Below are 13,748 nucleotides of genomic sequence, written 5' to 3'. Positions count from 1 at the left end.
TATAAACTCTTTGCACAGCTTTAGTGTCTCCTGCATGAAGCAGATGGACCTCATTTGCTTTGAGCGCTACATTTCTGTCTGTGAAGGTCAGGTCATCATAGTACTACATTTCCCATAACACACCTGAGGCTCCCTGCACTAACTGGGGTCAGAGAGGGCGAGGTGATGCAGCCGCTGCCCCCTGCTGGAAATGCACACACACTGCACACTGGTGACAGGACGCGACCCTCATCTTTTTTCCCCACGAGGGTCTCTGTTTTGTTGTGTCTGACACCGCCGGGGGTAGAAAATAAGAGCGGGCGAGAGACTCTGACCCAGAGGGAGAGAGAGAGAACTTCAAACAGCTGATGTTTAGATGAGATATGAAACTGCAGATAAAACAGCAGACCAGTGTACTTCAGTGTGTGTGTGTGTTGTTTTTGTTTCTTCAGATGAATCTGCTCTGATATCAGAATAGATAAAAGTGTGATTTTATAAAACTAATTTTCTCCAAATTCCATTTTTCATAGTGTATGTTTGAGGTATATTTTATTTTATTTATATTTATTTAACACAATTCAGTGGCTACATCTGAACTTCAAGGATAGAAACAAAATATCGATCATATCTCACTACTATCAATCCAATATCAATACCAGCGTTGGTATCAATAGTATAGATATTTGGAGTAATTGATTTGGACCCATCTAGCCCCCCTTTAGTAGCTAATGCCCGAGTACCAAAAACTGCAGTTCCGCCTTTGGCCGCTTGAGGCAGACTCCAAAACCAAATAAGTTGTCTTAGGGTCCCAGGTTAAAATGTCCAATGTTACAGCAGAGATAAGCCTATCACAGCTATCATAGATTGAGAAGCCGGGTACATCCCGCAGACAGGTCGCTGTTCACGCCACTGTTCAATTTAGAAGCACAAATGAACGTAACGCCATGTACGTCTTTGAACTCCAGGAGGACGCCAGAGTTCACAGAAAAGAAGCTGCATGCAAAAAAAGCCCAGCCTGGATTCGAACTCAGGACCTTCGTGGTGTGAGGTGCTAGCGCTAACCACCGGACCAGCATGCTGCAGATTTAATTAGCTTAGCTTGGATTTTATAGACCAACACTATAATATGTGTATAAAGAGGATGCTAAATATGAAGTATGCAATGAAAAAATGTAACTGTCCAGATCTGTAGTTGAGGAATTGCTGGAATGAACATGCTGACCGGGAGAGTCCCAGGCGTTCACACTGGCCAAGGAAGAGATTTAATATGCTTCTGATCTACGAACGCCTGCACCGTCCTTCTGACAGGGCCACAGGGCGGGGTGCTGCTGCAAGAATGGCACAAATACAGCTTGGAGCATTTCATCTCTGTCGAGTCAGATTTGCACCACGAGTAATCAGATCAGAGGTGGTGCTCCTGGTCCATGCAAGTCTGCAGGAACAGCTGGGACACGCAGCCTGCCAACAGCCCACCCGGCCTCGGTCAGCATCAGGCAGTCACGGCAGGGTGACATTGACGCTGTGCATACACTGCTTTATTGTGTTCTGAGAATTCAGTAAACTGAAGCAGTGATGAGTTGTACAAGCGAGACAAGTTAGCAATGACTAAAACCAAACTTCACCAAATATGTTCGGGTTTTCTAGGAGACTCAAACAATTTGCTGAGAAATGGATAAAAAAACACACTTGACGTCTCATGACATAAAATCTGTTTCTTTTTTTTGCTACAGAGCTTGAACTGAAGAGATATATAACTTGTGACGATAAAGAAAAAGTATCTGAGGCCGTCCTCCGAGCACGTTTGACCCAAGAAACTGAAAAACTGATCCAGGACCTGTGATTGTGTTACTTTCAGGTCAACCTGTAACCTCACCAGCAGCAGCACAGAGACAGAGGCTGAGCTCTCTGATTGGACGTGTGTCACAGCAGGGGTCTCGGGGAGTTGTAAATGGTCTTCTGTGTCAATCCGTGGCTCCGCCCTCTGAGCTGCTGTATGTGCGATGTCACTGCGACATCACCTGAACGCCACGCTGTATCGTTCAGCGGATAAAACCAGGACACTAACTCTGAATCTGAAAAGAGTCTTTAAAAAGGTCTGACCCCGTCAGGCAGAGGTGTCCTCACTACCACGGTTTTTAAACTGAAATTTATCCATACACACACACACACACAGAAACACACACACACAGACAGTGCCTGGGGGTTGAAAGGTTATTGGCTGCCTGGCTGGATCTCTCAACCAATCCACTGCGAGTATTCAGAGTTGGGATTTTGTGCATTGTTGCTGTGCAGAGAATCAGCAGCGTGACCTACATTCATCCTCGACACACACACACAAACACACGCACTGTAAGAAACACACACACAGGTGCTGAGTGTGTGAATCAGTGTGTGTTTGGCTCAAAGGCACAGAGGCACCAGCTTCATCAATACTACATGTGTGTATTCTCTGGAGGGCGCGTGTGTTGTTGTGTCTCTGTGAGGGCCGGGCTGAGCTGCGGGACGCGTCCTTCACAAAGCCGAGCAGCATCCAAACCTCCTCGCTCTCTGAGATCATCACATGGCTTTAATGCTGATACAGGCAGGGACACGACGGCGTTAACTAGAGCGCCGTGCACACACAATTCTCCGATCAGTTCAACAGGAGAGACAAAGGAAACACGGAGGAGACGGTTTCTGTCGGGATGAAATCATCCCATCCAGCGTCTGTTTTCCCAAAAAAACATTCCTGCACCAAACGCTGCTTCCCGTCAGCGAGAAAAGACTCGGATCTATAAAACAAATCCAATAAAATCTGAGACATCTTCGTGTTGAACTGAAGCCAGCAGAGCCGTCTCAGTGCCGCTGCTTTTCTCTCCATCTGTCAGCACTGTCATCCGGTTTGAATAACCTTTATTGAACTGCCGGAGCGCGCGTGGGCTCGGTGCTGAAGCTGACAAACTCAGGGACAAACTCCTGCCCCTCCAAGCTGCTCTCACACATGCACTGCTGCCCTGAATCTTCCTGAATTAACTTTCTGTTCATTTTGACCCAAAATATTTTGATTTTAAACCTGCATCATCTGCTCCCGGGAGAACCAGACTCACCACGGTGTTTCCTTGAAGCTTGAAGGCTCTTTAAATCTTGCTGAAGCTTTGGGAAAGGCTGAGCTCTGCTGATCCTAACAGGACTTGAGTGTGGAGTCTGTCAGCACTGTCACTGGGTCTTATTGGTATTTTGACACCTGGAACATCGGCAGGGTTTAAGGATAAATGACGGTGATGTCCTCATGAGTGGGTGTAGTAGTAGAAGACGTTGCCTGCCAGAAACTTAAAGATACTGGTGAAGGCAAAGTTTAGCTAAATCTAATTGGGCTAGTGAGGAGAAGAGGCGCTGCTCTTCTCTCCATCTGTCAACACGCTCATCCAGTTTGAATTAGCTTTATTGCATCTTTCAGGACAGCATGGAGGACAAACTTCTGCTTCCCGTCTGGCTCACACATGCTACATGCTAATCTAAAATAAACACATGGAAACAACTAAAATTAATAATTGGGGGACGCGTTGAAATGACAGCGTAGTAAAGCGAGTGCTTCACTGAAACCTGCACCTTTCTGGGCAAACACGGGGTCTAACTCTTGCCCCTCTTGGCTCACACATGCACTGCAGCCCTGACCTCTTCTAGAGACTACCTGACATATGATCACATATTAAACTGCCTTTAACACATCTGATATTTGCCCATGTGAGAACAGTGCAGGTAAGACAGATCCACACACAGGAAGAACCTCTACTCTGACCATGCTTGAGACAAGACAAGAGATTCTGCACGTGAGAGAGGAAAACGGAAAACAGCCACAGATACAAACATGAAGCCTGAGAAATGTTCTTCACTGCTGCCTGCGGCTGACAGCGATGAAGGCGTGAGCTGGGGATAGAAGAAGGAGCAACAGCAAAGAGATGAATACCATCACACCTGCAGATCGCTCAGTAACAGCCGAGGACTTCTGGTTTGTGAAGTCCTGATCGCATTCAGAGCAGTTTACTTGTTACCCATCACTCTGCAGCACACATTCACTCTGCAGCACACATTCACTCTGCACAAACTGAATATAAGAAACAAACACAGGCACAGTCATGACTTCAAAACCTCAAGCTGAAAATTTTTCTCAGCTTTTACTGTGGACGTGATTAATGCTGCACTCTCATTGCGGCTGACCCTAAAGCATACCAAACCTTATTGTCTTTCTTGGGATTAATGAGGACCATAATTTAGAGCACAAACCTCGTGTCGTAATAAATAAGAGTTGAAACAAGCGACTTGGACCATAAACTAGACCAAAAGAATTTACTGAGTTCAAAGAGACCAGGGAAGCTGCAGGGTCTTTTTTGCATGGACTTCAATACAATCAAACTTCTTTTTACAACCAGACAAGTCGCCCCCTGCTGGTCGTTGGAAAGAAGGCAGGTTCAATGCGCTTCCACGTGACCTTCACTTTTCACACTACGTGCACCTTCGATCAGCTGATGGGTGTTTCCGTATCCCCGCCTATCACCGTAACCTTCTGCATCATTTGCTCCTTTCTCCCCGCGTGTCCTTGCATTATAATCAATAATGTAATCAACGAAACAGCATTTAATCTCAAACCAGATGTTTGCAGATGTTCTACATTAGCGGTCCCCAACCTTTTTTGCGCCACAGACCAGTTTATGTCCGACAATATTTTCATGGACCGGCGTTTAAGGTGTCGCGGATAAATACAACAAAATAAAACCAGTACAGGCACCAAAAAAAGGAGATTTATTCATAACACACAGGAAAAGACCCAGGGAAACCGAGTTAACTGTAAAGATGGTAAAAACCCTGAAAACCATCAATTTCACACCCGAGCCTGAACTCTCGTGGCCTGGTACCAAACGACTCACTGACTGGCCTGGGATTGGGGACCACTCTTCTACATGACTATATGCTTTATGCATCTGAAACATCTGTGGTGTCCGAGTGAATTGGTGACATCTGGAAGGACAGGAAGCAGAGGATCTGACATCACTTCCTGTTTAAATAAACTAAGGCCATCTTATTGAATCTCTCTGAGCAACATATCAGTTCACACAGAAACGACTGCAAAGCATCAAAAAGGAACTTTAAACAGGATAAAAAGGTTAAAGGTCAAATAAAGAGAAGGTAAAGGAAGCTCGGTTAGGCGAGTCATGTCAGCTCATGTTCCACACTGACCCATGTTCATGAACTTTGGGTAATGACTGAAAGAATAAAACCACAAGTATAACTCTCTCCAGCCACCTGCGCGGGGTGCCCGCGGCTGATTTAGGACTCTCAGGAGGGATTACACTTGCCGCTGAGCCGGGAGTGGCAGGGGATCCCCTAAAGGAGCTGAAGGAGGCTACTAGAGAGAGAGAGAGAGAGAGAGAGAGAGAGGAGCCTGAGTGCCTCGGCTCCCTCGATGCCGCCATGAGCCTGAAACGGAATAAGCTGCTTTACTAAAACAGAGAGAGAGGAGGAAAGAAAGAGTGAAAAGTAGTGAAAAAAGGAGCAAAACAGCAAAACGAAAAGAAAAAAACAAGTGTAAAGAAATTAAAAAGCAAAGTATACAAAGAAAAATCAATAAAAGAAGAAAAATAGAAAAATCAAGGAAACAGGAACAAACATGCAAAAGAAAGTTTGAAAGAAGCCACAAAAAAAATTAAGAAAGAGGAAAAGCAAAATATATAAAGAAGAAAAAGATCTAAACAAAAGCAAGAAAGAATTGGGTGAAATTTTATTCTATGGCTCTATGCTGCAAAGTCTCTGCATCACTTTGCTCTGACAGCTTCTTGTCGGTGAAAAACAAACGCAGAAGCCTCGAGCTGCCTGCTTTCTGCTGACTGTCTCCAGCAGAAGCTTCAAGGCTCTCCTAAAACAAGCACACAGCTGAAGGCTGGTTCAGCTGACCCTAACCGGACTCGAACGTGGACACACCGACCTCTGTGCAGGTGCAAACGCCCGTCAGAGTGATCAGACTCAGACTTGGTGTTCTGCAGGACCGGCTCCACATGCAGCCTGAAGGTCCTCATTAATACAGTAAACATGGGCCGTGAGTCTGAGAGAAAAATCTGAATTCATCAGATTTAATGTTCAGCTCTGACCAGCACGTTAAATCCTCTAATCCTCCTCTCTCTCTCTCTCTCTCTCTCTCTCTCAGTTTTAATTTGCTTTATGGAGCGAGCACAGAAACAGACAAACAGCAGAAGAAGAGAGTTCAAACTCCAGGAAACACACACCAACGATTACCACACACACATACACACAAACATCCATCTGCTCCTGCAGCAAAACAACAAGTCTGTCCCCCTCAGCTCCCATTATCCTGCTCTCAGAAATAAGCGTCCTGCACACATCTCAGCCTGCTACCAACACTTCTACATAACACTACACTGCTGCAACGCTTTTCCATCCACGAAACAAGATAAAGTCGCTTACTCGGTGTCACAGTCAATCTGCAAACTCGTAAACGTGTAGTGAGCCAGCTGGAATCACCAGGATTTCCCCACTGATTACTCAAAATGTGATCTAATGTCATCTGTAAAAGCTGAACACAGCCACTGTCACGCCGCCTGTGAGTGGACTCAACATGTTGATGCCTCAGCATCGGAGCCCGTAGTGATGACAAAATCAGGACAACAGGGCGGAGTGCTGCGTGATCATGCAGGCCGGTTTTTGTCTTTGTTGTCTCCGTTACTGTTTGTTTGCTTGTTTCACTGACATTTTGTGTCTTAAAGGCAGAAGCAGAGACGAGGTCTACACATTAGCTGAGGCTAGAAGTCCTACATGAGCTGGATGTATATGCAGTAATGTTAACATGCATGTCCCTGTTATGTGGTGCTAACAGCAGAAAGTATCAAGGCCCAGTACAGTGATTTGAATAGTTTCCCCCATTATAACAACTCTAAGAGGTGTAATTTTTTTCTTTACCTCTCATACACCTGTGTAATTAAGCTAGGGAGCATGGCTAATCACTGTTCACATAGCTATATTGCAGCTAGCTGGAGGTGCTGCATGGAGCCTGTTCACTGCAGTTTTAATGCATTTATTGTACAAACATAGTGTCCTGCTGTGTGGTACAGTTCATCCAAAGCATTTCTGCTTCATTTTTGGTTAATTAGAACTAATTAACGGTTATCTCTGCATCGTACGCGTACAGTTTGTTGACGCAGCTTGCTAATTAAGCTAACTAGTTTTAGCTAATAGCTTCACTCCACCCTGTGGTGTAAATATGGTAACTTCCTGCCCTAAAAGACCAACATGATCTCAACCAGTAACACTGAGGTTTCAAAATCCGGATTCCAGAACTAATGGTAATTCAAAGGTGGCTACGTCCATCTTTTATATACAGTATATGGGGAGTTATTTGCTTTTAGAGCTAGCCTCATGTGTTGCTCGAGGAACTGCAGTTCATGTTTCTGATGTGGAGGTTGCAGCTTGTAGCTGACTAAACACACAGTTTTTTAAAAGGAATAAAGCTCCATTAGCAGCTACAGCCTCTGTTAGAGTTTACTGAAAACTTTGATTTGTTCCTTTCAGTTTATCGACATTTCTAGGATGTGTTAATTGAACAGAGCTCTCCAGGTCATGCCTCAGCATGTCAGTTGTGTTAAGGTCAGGCTTTCTTCTTCACTCTGGTTTTTGTTTCATTGTGGGCTTCAGCTCGTGCCTAAGCTTCAGGAGGAGTCTAATCCACTTCTGAGCCGCTTGAGTTAATGTGAGAAAATCTCCTCAGATTAAATTAATCTGCTTCAACACTCATTGAGTTTTTTCCTCACATCGGATGAATGAAGTCACCGAGCTGCTCCTGAACTCATTGCTGGACTTCTGATCTCAGTTTTACATCAACACTGAAGCAGGACACTGTTTCTTTGCTTGTTTGTAATAAACGTTAATAAAGAGTCTGGGAAAAAATATCTGCAGCACGGATCTACCTCCTCTCTGATTGGTCTATTTGGTTTTAATTTATACTCTGAACAAACCAGGAACACATCAGGACATCTAACTGACATGACTTTGGTTTTCCTTCAGTTTGGTGACATTTTTGTTCATCCTCAGGATGCACAGATTTGTGTTCAGGCAGACAAACCAGTATTTGTGTCTATATGTGGACCAGCCCTGCTTACAGTGGCTCCCCGAAGGCTCATTTTGAGCCTCACACAAGGCAGGACAGCAAGAATAGCTGTCTGTGTGTGTGTGTGTGTGTGTGTGTGTGTGTGTGTGTGTGTGTGTGTGTGTGTGTGTGTGTGTGTGTGTGTGTGTGTGTGTGTGTGTGTGTGTGTGTGTGTGTGTGTGTGTGTGTCCCAAAGCGACTGCACAGGGAGCACATCCGAGGGAGGAAAAATAAGGGAAAAGAAAGAAGGAGGTCAAAATAATGGTTCTACCGCCATCACAGCCGTGGGGGCTCCGCCCACCTGCAGTACTGTAGAGAGTACTAGTAACGCCATTGGATGAGAGCATGAAGGAGAAAGTACTTTACAGAGGTGCAGTTTTCATGTACTTCTAAGTATTTCTGTGTTAGGACGGTTTCTGCTGCAACTTCATTATATTTCAGATGCAAATGTTTGTACTCCGTAAAAATTTATTTTAAAGCTTTCATAACTTTTTCTTATTTTGCACATTTTATGATATAGTTCTGTTTGAATTATTACTGTATTTATTGCAGAGTTATGGCAGCTGACTCTCAGTATTGTAGACATATATGGCAGATAACAGATTTTACCAAAGTAACAAATAATAAAACTAAAGATATTTTCTTCAGAATTATTTTTTAATTTAGTTTTGGTTAACTAAAATAACTTTTGGAGTAATTCAGGTTTTTTGCGTGTGTCACATTTTAATTTAGATATTCAAAGCGAGGCCCTATCATGATTTTGTCTTTATGTCCTTATGGCTTAAAGCACATCCAGCTCCTTTCAGGGGCTGTAATTTACAAAGCAAATATCATGTTTTATTTATTAAGACCTAAAGCTAGTGATACAGCCAATAAACTCATCAAGAATGTGTTTGCTGGGCTCGTAGATCAGGTAGGAAGTGGAGAAGTTTTCTCATAGACTTCTATTCCATTGAAACCAGGTAAGTCGCCCCCTACTCGCGAGAATGTATGTTTAAGACAGGGACTGGTTTCAAGAGAAAACAGGAGATGAACCCCGACATATATGTACAAACATGCATATACCACACACACACACACACACACACACACACACACACACACACACACACACACACACACACACACACACACACACACACACACACTATACCCTGGGTCTGTCCGTCAAGTCAGTGTTTTATGATCCTGAGCAGGAAAACTGGGAAAACCCTCCAACCTTTCATTAGATAATTATTAATAAATAATTACAAACCGATATGTAACATCGCGCGCAGGAGCAGCAGCGGCGGCAGCACGTGGCGCTGGGTGTGACGCGCAGCCACAACAACAACACTGCTGTCAGATCTCATCATCGCTTCGGTGTTAAAATCAGCCTCACTCAGGATTTTTCTGTCTCTGCGGAAAAACCTGGCACAGCTGCAGAGCACACCTCCGAGCCCGGCCCAGCCTTCCTCCCGCCGCCGCCCTCTGAACTGTGACCCGATTTGTTAAAGAGAGGCTAGGTGGACTCGCGGCACCGCCTCGTGCAGCTCGGCTGCAGCCCGCAGACATGCAGACTAAAAACAGCGATTTTTTGAATGGAGTCTGGCGGAGCGGCGGGGAGCCAGCCGGGGCCGTGTGCGCAGGCGGGTGACAGAGCTCCTACCTGCTGGCCTGACCCTTTACCTGCAGCTCCTCCGTCACAACGTCCAGGTGCCGCTCAGCTGATTGTCTCCCGCTGCGGCTCGCGCTCAGCCTCACATCAGCTGGACTCTGCGCGCCGATTGATGACGCCGACGGTCGCCTCGCGCGTGCAGCGATCCGATCAGTCATGTAGGGTCGACACTCTGTTCATCACTCTTCATCCTCCTCCTCGACACGGCGGCCACTCTCTGTGCTCAGTGAAGCTCCATCAGCAGCAGCAGCACGAGGCGCGCTCACGACGCCAGCACCATGCGGCGGGCATGCGCACGCCCTCGCCCGACTCCAGCAGGAGGTCCCTTCATGTTTCACAACGCGACGTGTCTGTGAAGGTTCTCAGTCATCCAGGTCATCGTAGTCTAAGGAGCTTGGAAAGAGAAGCCTCTGGACTTCTTTAAGTTTATGTTTCACCTCCCATCCGCGACGATAATCAGAGGAAACTGTATCTGATGTAGAGCCATCCGCACACCTACATCAGTCTGCTTACACCACGCTTTTTTCACAACTTGATTTATAAAACACGTTTCAGCCAAAAACTAAGTTTTAAAAAACGTCTTAGTGAAGGTCATAGACTGGATATAAAGGATGGATGAAGTGCCTTCCTTTTCCGTGACCAGCAGGGGGCGACTCATCTGGTTTCTCAAAGAAAGAAAAGAAAAACCTTTTAATTGTTCTTATTCATGTTACTGTGTCTGACTAATAAGACTGCACTGTTGGACAGTTCTATAATGTGTAACAGTGGTCAGCCTTAAAATAACTGCTTTGTCTCCAGCTCTGTTCTTTTCGGAGCGATGAAACGTATTTGACCAGTGCTCATCTGTCAGTGTTATACACTGCAACACTTTTTAATCAGAGTTTAGCATCAGGTCAGTTAAACTGCCAGGTATATTGATGTGGTCAGAGGGTTGTTAATTAGTTTCATCTGCTTTGGCATTAATGAAACTAACAACAGCGGAGCAACAATGACACAACCCCAAAAACAGGAATGGTTTTTCCCTCTTCATCTTTTCTGTATTTTACTAGTTTAGCATTTGGCTAGGGTCAGCGTCACTACTGGTAGCATGAAGCGATACTTGGACCTTGCACAGGTAGTCCAACTCCTCCAGGATTTCACCCATTACCACAAGGTTTGCTGTGGCACAGTCTCAGGAGCATGGAGGAGATTCCAGGAGACAGACAGTTACTCTAGGAGAGTTGGACAGGGCTGTGGAGAGCCCTTAATCTATCAGGAGGACCAGTATCTGCTCCTTTGTGCAAGGAGGAACAATGAGCACTTCCAGAGCTACAAAATGACCTCCAACAGGCCACCGGTGAGAACGTTTCTCACAAAACAATCAGCAACAGACTTCATGAGGGTGGGCTGAGACCCCGGCATCCTCTAGATCCAATAGTTCACCTCTGGGACAGTGCCATCCAGACTGTCCAGAAGCTCAGAGAAGGCCTGGTCCAGATCTGGGAGGAGATCCCACACACCAACCTCTGAAGCCTCATTAGGAGCATGCCCTGATGTTGTCAGGTATGCAAAAGTGTTCCTTTAATTTGCTTCCTTTTCTCATTTGACTTTGACGTAAAAGCTGGAACGTGTTCCAAGAGACTGTATACATAAATACCGATTTCTTGTAGGCATCAGTGAAAATGATATGAACACTTTCCATCACAACCAGTGCAGTCTCTTCACATTTCCTCCTTTTACTGAGATGAATGTCTGTGTGCCAGAAGAGACTTGAAGCCAGGTACGATCACTCTGATGGAAACCCTCCCATTCCACATGATGAATGCTGGAACAGCTCCAGCTCTGACGGAGGCCGGGGCAGTAGGTCTGTGTGATCAGCTGGTGAAGAAAAATCATATGTAAGCTTGAAAACACAAAGGAAAACAAGTCATTTCACCTTTACGTGAACCACAGGGATCACGAAAAATCAACTTCACTCAGTGATAAAGTCATGAAAACCAGCTTTCTGTAACAGGCTGGATCTCTAGTTTCAAGTCAAACACTCGAGATGTGATTGAAGTGCAGACTTCCAGCTTTATTTCCAGGGGTTTAACAAAACTGCTGCATTTCCTGAACGAGGATTAAAGCCATTATTGAACACCGTCCGCCCTGTTTGTTAGAGGCTTTAAAGTAATTCAGTGACTGATGGATTTAAAATCCACTGTGATGGTCTACAGAGCCAAAATTACAAATACTGTCTGAATACGTACGTACCTAAATGTGTGTTTTGATTGTTAATCATATAAATATGTTGTTGAAAAAATATAAAAACCCATCAAATCATTTTAGGTTGAACTTTACTCAGTGAGCAATATTTAAAAACATGAATATGAGCAGAAGGTGACCTGCAGAAAATGTGGAAACAGAAACTCTGGTGACATCTGGCAAACTGTGAATCAAATGTGCATCTAAATTCTCCGAGCATCTCAGTTTGACTCGGAGCAGCACATCTGAAGGGTTAATTCAGAGAATAATCCTGCCGCTGGGACGAATCCAGAAGAATAGCTCCCCACCTACCACCACCACCACCCACATGTGCAGAAACACAACGAGGCTTCAGGCTAAGCTGCTCCTGTTTCCGCTGATTTCTGCTCAGATGATGTTTAAATCTGCTGCTGCTTCCTCTCTACTGTACTCCAATTACTATTTGACTGACTTTCAGCGTCTGATGATGTGAGCAAGCGCTTTGGTGACAGTAGGAAGGAAAAACTGCCTTTCAACAGGAAGGAGCCTCCGGCTCAGGGTTAGGGAGGAGCGGCCATCTCTTGTGAGCGGTTGTGGGGAGGAAGGAAGCATCTTCTTCTTCAGGCTCTCGTCTTTAAGAGTGCATCTCTCCAAAAAATTAGAATACTGTAAAAAGTTGTGTAGTTAATACTTTAATTAAAACACATTTCATTTCATTAAAGCAGCTATACTTTAATTAAAACAGGTAAACTCACAGTAAAACATTTTAAGCCTTTTATTTTGTTTAAATTTTGATGATTATCGCGTATGGCTCAGACATCTAGTATCTTGAATTATGATATTTCCTACGATCATTGAAAAAAGGATCTCCATTATGAAATGTCAAACTTCTGATCAGTTGTGTATGCACACAGAGCATTTGGGGCTCCTTTACCACAAATCACTGCACCCGTGTGGTGATACATGGAGGTGTTCAGCTCGGCTGTAGTTTTGGGTCAGATGTTTCGCCTTCTTGAAAATACTCCACAAATTCTTTGAGGGGCTCAAGTCAGGCAGGTGAGTTGACTGCCCGCTCAAACACAGGTAGCTGTTTTGGTGCTTTACGCCCAAAAAGGAAAAGGAAATTAGCATCTTTGTTGACTTTGGACTTGATAGAACACACTGGACCGACCACCACCGGCACGATCAAGCAGACCAACCCATCAGACTGTGGAAACATTAAAGACTTCAGTCTGTGCCTCTCTATTCTAGCTCCAGATCTTGATCTCCAAATTAAGTGCAAACTTTACTTCAATGAAAAGAGGACAGTCCAGATCTTTTTCTCCTCAGGCCAGGCCAAGACACTCCTGATGTGGTCTCAGGCTCAGGAGTATCTGGAATGTGACAGGTGTGCTTCCTGTCCTAAAGACGTCTGTGTGGCGGCTCTTTATGGAACGACTTCACCCTTTGTGAAGTTCTACCGTTCTTGAATAAACTTGTCTTGACATCACTGTTTCCTGCAACACTTTTCCCAACTTTCCATCAATATGCTTCCATTCGGCACTCTGTGAACAGCCAGCCTTTTCAGCAGTGACCTTCAGTGGCTTAACCTCATTATGGAGGGCACTGATGGTCATCATCTTTCACGTTAGCAGCTTCCTCATGACTGTGCTAGAAATATTACAGTATACCTTTTTAGTTGTGATGAACAAAAAGGAAAAAAATGTAACACTATATAATAAGGCCCACAAGTAAGGCTGTGAATGCCCCGTAATTAAACTGAATTTCAATTTAATCATG

General features: G+C 44.8%; 1 protein-coding gene across 2 annotated transcripts in view; it reads right to left on the bottom strand.

Moving 5' to 3' along the window:
* ccdc120a (coiled-coil domain containing 120a) overlaps positions 1-10,068 on the bottom strand; it is a 38,864-nt gene extending 28,796 nt beyond the window's left edge. Inside the window, exon 1 of one of the 2 annotated variants that reach the window (XM_026154679.2) lies at positions 9,759-10,068. The gene's annotated coding sequence lies outside the window, so the exon portion shown is untranslated. The remainder of the gene's footprint in view (positions 1-9,758) is intronic. The other variant, XM_026154678.2, reaches the window with a different exon arrangement.
* Positions 10,069-13,748: the final 3,680 nt, after the last annotated feature.

This window comes from Astatotilapia calliptera, chromosome 20 (genome assembly GCF_964374335.1).
Source record: "Astatotilapia calliptera chromosome 20, fAstCal68.1, whole genome shotgun sequence".
Classification (NCBI taxonomy): domain Eukaryota; kingdom Metazoa; phylum Chordata; class Actinopteri; order Cichliformes; family Cichlidae; genus Astatotilapia; species Astatotilapia calliptera.
This window is presented reverse-complemented; position numbering and strand designations above follow the sequence as displayed.